The sequence below is a fragment of the Pristis pectinata genome, chromosome 10 (assembly GCF_009764475.1).
Source record: "Pristis pectinata isolate sPriPec2 chromosome 10, sPriPec2.1.pri, whole genome shotgun sequence".
Classification (NCBI taxonomy): domain Eukaryota; kingdom Metazoa; phylum Chordata; class Chondrichthyes; order Rhinopristiformes; family Pristidae; genus Pristis; species Pristis pectinata.
The window spans coordinates 39,228,589-39,237,061 of NC_067414.1; positions in this window are offsets into that span (position 1 = coordinate 39,228,589).

Sequence of the window (8,473 nt, forward strand, 5' to 3'; positions counted from 1 at the left end):
TTGAATAAATTATCTGGCCAAAAAGATAAGTAAGGCTTACGTTTATAAATTACCTTTCAGAAACTTGGTACATAACAAATCACTTTACAGTCATGGAAGTACTCACTTGAAGTGCAGTCTCTGCTGTGGGAAAAGTGGCTGATACTTTGTCCACAAAAGGCTTTCACGAACAGCTGTGTGATGATGGTTTGAAAATCTTTAAGAAATTTTGATTGAGAGATAAATATTAGCCAGAATACTGAAGAAAAACGTTTTGAAACGTTACCTGCAATCGTAGACCCAAGGGAGCAAATGGGTCCTCAGTTTATCATCTCATTCCAAAGGATGGCTTGGCACCTCCAACAGTGGAGTACTCCCTCAGCACCACATGGTGAGCCAGTGTTTTTGTGTTCACATCTCTGGAATGGGACTTGAATTCACAACACAAAGGCAGAAAACACAGCTTAAGTGTTATGCTTGCAAACCAAATGAACATGCACAGGATTTTGTTTTAAAGAAAACCACAAGCAGCTGGTATTGAATCTGTATTAAATTCAGGTGAGTCAGTTTGTGGTCAAGATTGTCACAGTTGATACGTACGTCAAGTTAATATAGGAGGGTCGTTCATCTCATGCCAAGAAGATTATGCGTGATGAGCACCAATATAAAGAACATTATTATCTTTTGGTCACTGGGTAACAAAAGATTCACAGCCTTTGTGAGCATTTCTGATCATATGAATCATATCATCTGGTACCCACAGTCAGAATTACCAAAAGGGAGCGGTCTCATGTTAGGAGAAGGCTAGGTTTAAAGAGGTATATGTTTACATACAGGACTGGAAAATTCTGCTTAGGATGATGGAAAGTAGTGGCAATAAAACGGAATTTGGTTCACAGAAGGGCCAGAGCAAGGGCTTTATGTCTTTTCCCCCTATTCTGAGGTGAGAAATGAGATTGAATAATGAAATCATCAGCAGATTTTAGTCAGATTGAAGGAGCACAAAGGTTCATTGTTAGCACTGCAATACAAGACAAAAATCCATCAAGATGCACAAAAAATAAAGAAATGAGAAGGGTCTAGAAGCAGCTCAACATACTTTATGGTACATTTCATTATGATACTGATTGTCCTCACATAAGGAAATAACAGTATTCACGCAGATACAGGAAAAAAAATCCATCTGTGAAACTGGACGCATTTGTTTCCTGAAAGTACAAATTAATTTCAATTTGGATCCAGCACATGTTTTATTTATTGAATTTTAATGGGATTATAGTTTTGTAACTCTTGCTATATTCCCCACTACTCAATAACAAAATAATCAGTCCCAAAGGCCACTGCCTGTCAGAAAATGATGGCTTTATTCTAGAAAATATTCTGCAAGATTCAACTTGTGTGGGTGGAGTTTGGCGCAGAAGCAAGCAGCAGGCACCCCATTAGGGATGCAGTTTGTTCCATTACTCCAAGGCTGCAGCACATAAGGGGACTCGTATGAGAATATACGTGACATGATTGCATGTATAAAAGTAATGCTGACAGGCAAATAACCCACTACAAAAAAGGTAAAAAAAAATCTATATTGACACAACCAGAACAAATGGGTGTCATCTTAAAACTGGGGCATGATTTGTGCTTTAGATGCTTTACCCCGAGGACATTCATAGGATTATGCCAGATGCAGGGGTTTTAATAAAATATAGCAGATTGCATTTTAGCTCCTTGGTTTTTACTGGTGTGTCATGTTTAAAGATTTGCAAAGAAAATCCATATGAATCTTCTTAAAGAATGTCCTGACTATCACTGCACTTTCGGATCATGAAAACTGTTATAAGGAGACATTTTCTAACCTGTATTTTTCCATCCATTTTCACAGACTTTGTCACAGGATAACCATATTAGTTGATTAAAATTACGGTACTATAATTTTGTACATTTTAAGCTTTGTCATTCCCATTGAATTATGTTGATCATCATTAAAGATGTGTGGCTTTATTTTTTTTGTGCATTGTTTCCAGACCAGTATTTTTGAGCTTGAACGTATTCTCTTTTATTTCATATTTAATGTGTCAAAGGTTCAGTCGCCTCAACTTGACACTGTGACTAGGTCAGCCAAGGATGACAGAAGTAATACCACATGTATCTGATCTGACACTTTGTCACATGCTGCCGGGGATTTCAGGTAGGCTGCTGATGGGCAGTATAACCAGTAACGGCAGTACATTAGCTGGCTTATTCTGTGCATGTCACAGAAATAACAAGAGGATCATCATAATACAAGTTGGCACCTTCCACCAACTTGCCCAGAGTTGCTCAATTTAGGTTCCATCAATATCACTTAGCTCCAGAACTCACCACTAACTTGTTTCCAATATGGAGGGGGGTGGGGGTGGGGAAAGGAGGAAGAATGAATTCCTAGAGGTGCCTGATCCTGACATCAAGGCTGCATTTGATCAAGAGATCAAGGGGCTTTATAAACTGAAGTCAGTAGAAATTACTTGTCATTGGGTGGAGTTATATCTGTCATACTGGAAGATGATGGTGGTTATCAGAGGTCAATCATCTCCCCCTTAGTACACTGTGCAGAATTCCTTCAGCCATACCTTAGGTCCAACCACCTTGAACATAGAACATTACAGCACAGTACAGGCCCTTCAGCCCACGATGTTGTGCCGACATTTTATCCTGCTCTAAGATCTATCTAACCCTTCCCTCCCACAGAGCCCTCCATTTTTCTATAATTCATGTGCCTATCTAAGAGTCTCTTAAATGTCCCTAATGTATCTGCCTCCACCACCTCTGCTGGCAGTGTATTCCATGCACCCACCACTCTCTGTGTAAAAAAAAACTTACCTCTGACATCCCCCCATACCTTCCTCCAATCATCTTAAAGTTATGCCTTGTGAGAGTCATTTTCACCCTAGGAAAAAGTCATCTATCTATGCCTCATCATCTTGTACACCTCTATCAAGTCACCTCTCATCTTCCTTCTCTCCAAAGAGCAAAGCCCTGGCTCACTCAACCTCTCCTCATAAGACATGCTCTCCAATCCAGGTAGCATCCTGGTAAATCTCCTCTGCACCCCCTCTAAAGGTTCCACATCCTTCCTATAATGAGGCGACCAGAACTTTATACAATACTCCAAGTTTGGTCTAACCAGAGTTCTGTAGAGCTGCAACATTACCTTGTGGCTCTTGAACGCAATACCCCAACTAATGAAGCCAACACACCATACACCTTCTTAAAAAGTCTATCAGCCTGCGCGGCAACCTTGGGGGATCTATGGACGTGGACCCCATGACCCCTCCGTTCCTGCACACTGGGAAGAGTCCTGCCATTGACATAGAACAGTACAGCACAGAACAAGCCCTTTGGCCCACAATGTTGTGCCGACATAGCTAATCCCTCCTACCAACAAAATGCTCATATCCCTCAGTTTTCCTCTCATTCATGTGCCCATCCAAGCCCCTCTTAAAAGCCCCCAGTATAGAATATAACCTTGTATTCTGCCTTCAAATTCAATCTTCCAAAGTGTATCATTACACACTTATCTGGGTTGAACTCCATCTGCCACTTCTCAGCACAGCTCTGCTTCCTATCAATGTCCTGTTGTAACCCACAACAACCTTCTACACTATCCACAACACCACCAACCTTCATGTCATCAGCAAACTTACTAATCTACCCTTCCACATCCTCATCCAAGTAATTTATAAAAATCATAGTGGAGTCTGAGTAATATTTGATACACAAAAATGCCTGATAGTGACCATCTCCAAGAAAGAGTTTAACCATGTTACCACCTAACAGGTTGCAGTTGGCCAGAAGCATAGATGGACCAGTTCCATAATACTGTAGGTACCAGAGCAGATTAACTGGACAACCTCTGGAAAAGACCTTAGCACCCATAATACCAATGCCTTTCCCATCATCTACAAGGTAAAATAGGTCTGTGGTAGGATAGGACTGTCCCCTGCCTAAAAGAATGCAGCTCATCAACTCCCATGAAGCTTGACTCCATTCAGGACAAAGCAACCTGCTTGGCTGAAATCCAATCCACCATGCTTAACTTTCATTCCTTCCATCTCTGGCATACTATGAAAGTATATAGAACATTACAGCATAATACAGGCCCTTCAGCCCACGATGTTGTGCTGAACTTCTATCCTACTCTAAGATCAATTTAATCATTCCCTTCCACGGACCCCTCCATTTTTCTATCATCCATGTGCTTATCTTTAGTCCCTTAAATGTCCCTAATGTATCTGGCTCTACCATCACCCCTGGCAGCACGTTCCACGCACGCACTCTGTGTAAACAACTTACTTCTGATATCCCCCCCCCTGTACTTTCCACCAATCATCTTAAAATTATGCCCCCTCGTGTTAGCCATTTCCACCTTGGGTAAAGTCTCTGACTGTCCACTCGATCTAAGCCTCTTATCATCTTGTACAGCTCTATCAGGTCACCTCTCATCCTCCTTTGCTCCAAAGAGAAAAGCCCTCAATCACTCAACCTATCCTCATAAGACATGGTCTCCAATCCAGGCAGCATCCTGGTAAATCTATCTGTACCCTCTCAAAAACTTCCACATCCTTCCTTTAATGAGGCAACCAGAACTGAACAGAATACTCCAAGTGTGGTCTAAACAGAGATCTATAGAGCTGTAACATTACCTCGTGGCCCTTGAACACAATACCCTAACTAATGAAGCCCAACACACCATATGCCTTCTTAACAACCCTATCAACCTGCATGGCAACCTTGAGGGATCTATGGACGTGCACCCCAAGATCCCTCTGTTCCTCCACACTGCTAAGAGTCCTGCCATTAACCTTGCACTCTGCCTTCAAATTTGATCTTTCAAAGTGCATCATTTCACACTTTTCAGGGTTGAACTCCATCTGCCACTTCTCAGCCCAGCTCTGCATCCTATCAATGTGTTGTTGTAATCTACAGCAACCTTCTACACCATCCACAACACCACCAACCTTTGTATCATCAGCAAACTTACCAACCTACCCTTCCACATCCTCATCCAAGTCATTTATAAAAATCACAAAGAGCAGGGGTCCCAGAAGAGATCCCTACTGAGCATCACTGGTCACCAACCTCCAGGCAGAATACGCTCCATCTACCACTACCCTCTGTCTTCTAAGGGCAAGACAATTCTGAATCCACACAGCCAAGTTTCTCTGGATCCTATGCTTCCTGGTTTTCTGAACGAGCCTTCCATGAGGAACCTTATCAAATGCCTTACTAAAATCCATGTACCCCACATCCACTGTTCTACCTTCATCAATGTGCTTGGTCACATCCTCAAAGAATTCCGTCAGGTTCATGAGGAACAATCTGCCCCTCACAAAGCCATGCTGACTGTCCCTAATCAGCCTATGCTTCTCAAATGCCCATAAATCCTGTCTCTAAGAATCTTCTCCAATAATTTTCCCACCGCTGAAGTAAGACTCGCTGGTCTGTAATTCCCAGGGTTATCCCTACTCCCTTTCTTGAACAAAGGAATAACATTTGCCACCCTCCAATCATCTGGTACTGCTCCTGTGGCCAGTGAGGATACAAAGGTCATCATCGAGGGCTCATAAATCTCTTCCCTCGCTTCCCATAGTATCCTGGGATATATCACATCTGGCCCCGGGGATTTATCTATCCTAATGCTTTTCAAAAGTTCCAGCACATGCCCTAGCATATAAGCCTGTTGTACACCATCCTCACAAACATCAAGGTCTCTGTCACGGGTGAATACTGAAGCAAAGTGTTCATTAAGAACTCCCCCTACCTCCTCTGACTCCAGGCACATGTTTCCTCCTCTATCCCTAATCGGTCCTACCTTCACTGTGGTCATCCTCCTGTTCTTCACACTTTGGAGTTTCCTTAATTCTACTCACCAAGGCCTTCTCATACCTCCTTCTAGCTCTCCTAAGTCCATTCTTAAGGTCCTTCCTGGCTACCTTGTAACTCTCTAGAGCCCTGTCTGATCCTTGCTTCCTAAGCCTTAGGTAAGCTTCTTTCTTCCTCTTCACTAGATATTCCACATCTCTTGTCAACCATGGTTCCTTCACCCTGCCATCCTTTTCCTGCCTCAATGGAACAAACCTATCCAGAACCCCATGCAAGTGATCTCTGAACAACCTCCATGTTTCCATTGTGCATTTCCCCAAGTACATCTGCTCGCAATTTACACTCCCAAGTTCCTGCCTAATAGCATAATTCCCCCTCACCCAGTTAAATACTTTCCCTTATTGTCCGTTCCTGTCCTTTTCCAAGGCAAGGGTAAAGGTCAGGGATTTGTGGTCACTCCCTCCAAAATGCTCTCCCACTGAGAGATCTGACACCTGACCAAGTTCATTGCCTGCTACCAGATCCAGAATGGCCTCTCCTCTGGTCAGCCTGTCTACATATTATGTCAGGAATCTTTCCTGGACACACCTAACATATTCTGCCACATCCAAACCTTTTACAATAAGGAAGTGCCAATCAATATTAAGGAAGTTAATCAATATTAAGGATGCTTCCTGACCAGTTGACAACAACCCTGTTATTTTTGCACCTTTCCAAAAATCTGCCTCCCGATCTGTTCCTCAGTGTCTCTGTTGCTATTGGGGGTTGTGTATTGAATACTCCCAATAGAGTGATTGCTCACTTCCTGTTTCTGACCTCCACTCACACTGACAATAGATGATGCCTCCAGGATGTCTTCCTTTTCTGCAGCTGTGATACTATCGCTGATTAGCAATGCCACTCCCCCATCTCTTTTACCTCCCTCCCTGTCTCTTGAAACAACTAAACCACAGAACATCCAGCAGCCATTCCCGCCCTTGTGACAGCCAAGTCTCTATAATGACCACAACATCATGGTTTCATGTACTGACCCATGCTCTAAGTTCATTACCCTTGTTCCTGGTACTTCTTGCATTAAAATAGACACACTCCAACCCATCCAACTGACTGCAATTTTGCTCTATGAACTGCCTATCCTTCCTCAGTCTCTTTACACACTGCATCAACATGTACACCAACTGCCCCATCCTTTGACCTATCACTTGGGTTCCCATCCCCCTGCTAAACTAGTTTAAACCCTCTGCAACAGCTCTAGCAAACCTGCCTGCAAGGATATTGGTCCCTCTCGAGTTTAGGTGTAACCCGTCCCTTTTGTACAGGTCATACCTTCCCCAGAAGAGATCCCAATGATCCACAAACCTGAAACCCTGCCGCCCTGCACCAACTTCTCAGCCACACGTTCATCTGGCAAATCAACCTATTCTTACCCTCACTGGCATGTGGTACAGGCAGCAAGCCAGAGATTGCTACCCTTGAGGTTCTGCTTTTCAGCTTCCTACCTAGTTCCCCATGTTCACTTTCAGGACCTTATACTTTTTCCTAACTATGTCGTTGCTACTATGACTTTTGGCTGCTCACCTTTCCCCTTTAGAATGCTGTGGACCTGATCTGAGACGTCCCTGACCCTGGCACCCAGGAGGCAACATACCATCCAGGAGTCCCTTTCACGTCCACAGAATCTCCTGTCTATCCCCCTAACAATAGAGTCCCCTATCACTATTGCTCTTCTCTTCTCCCTCTTCCCTTCTGAGCCACAGAGCCAGACTCAGTGTCAGCGACCTAACTGCTGCGGCTTTCCCCGGTAGGTCGCCACCACACCCCCCAACAGTATCCAAAGCAGTATATCTGTTATTGAGGGGAACTACAGGGGTACTCTGCACTAGCTGCCTATTCTCCTTCCTTCTCCTGACAGTCACCCAGCTACTTGCCTCCTGCAACTTAAATAAAAGTTACAGGGAGGTAACCACACCTATCACCTCCTCATTCTCCCGTAGGAGCCGAAGGTCATCCAGCTGCAGCTGGATGTACCTCCCGCAAATGTAGTTATCAGGGAGACTTGAGATCTCCCACATCTGGCTGAAAGAACACACCACTGACCCTGGATCCATTGTCACTGCTTTAGCTAGGCACTAATAGACAAAGAAAAAAAAGAAAGAAACTTACCTTAGCCTCTTCTCGTCAAAGTAGTATGACCATTTCCAAGTACACTGCAGCACATTAATAAGATTCTTTCAATAGCAACTCTCAAAAAACCAATCTTTTACCACCTAGAAATACAAGGACAGCAGGTCCATATGAATGCCACTACATATAGGTTTTGTTCTAAGTCATACCCATCCTAACTTGGAAATAAGACGTCATTCCTTCATTTCTACCAAGTCTAAATGCTGGAACACCACCCAACACCATGGGAGCGTCATTCCCAAAAATCCTTCAACAGTTATTTGGGGTGGGTAATAATCATTTGCTTGTGACATACATATCATGTCAACAGATAGAAAAATTTTGAAGATAGAACAAATTACAAAATTATTAATAAAATAAAATGTATACTCATTCCCATTATCTTCTATAGAACTGCTAACTTCATTCATATGAGACTTCCTACTATCTTACATATATTGCTTTTAGAATTATA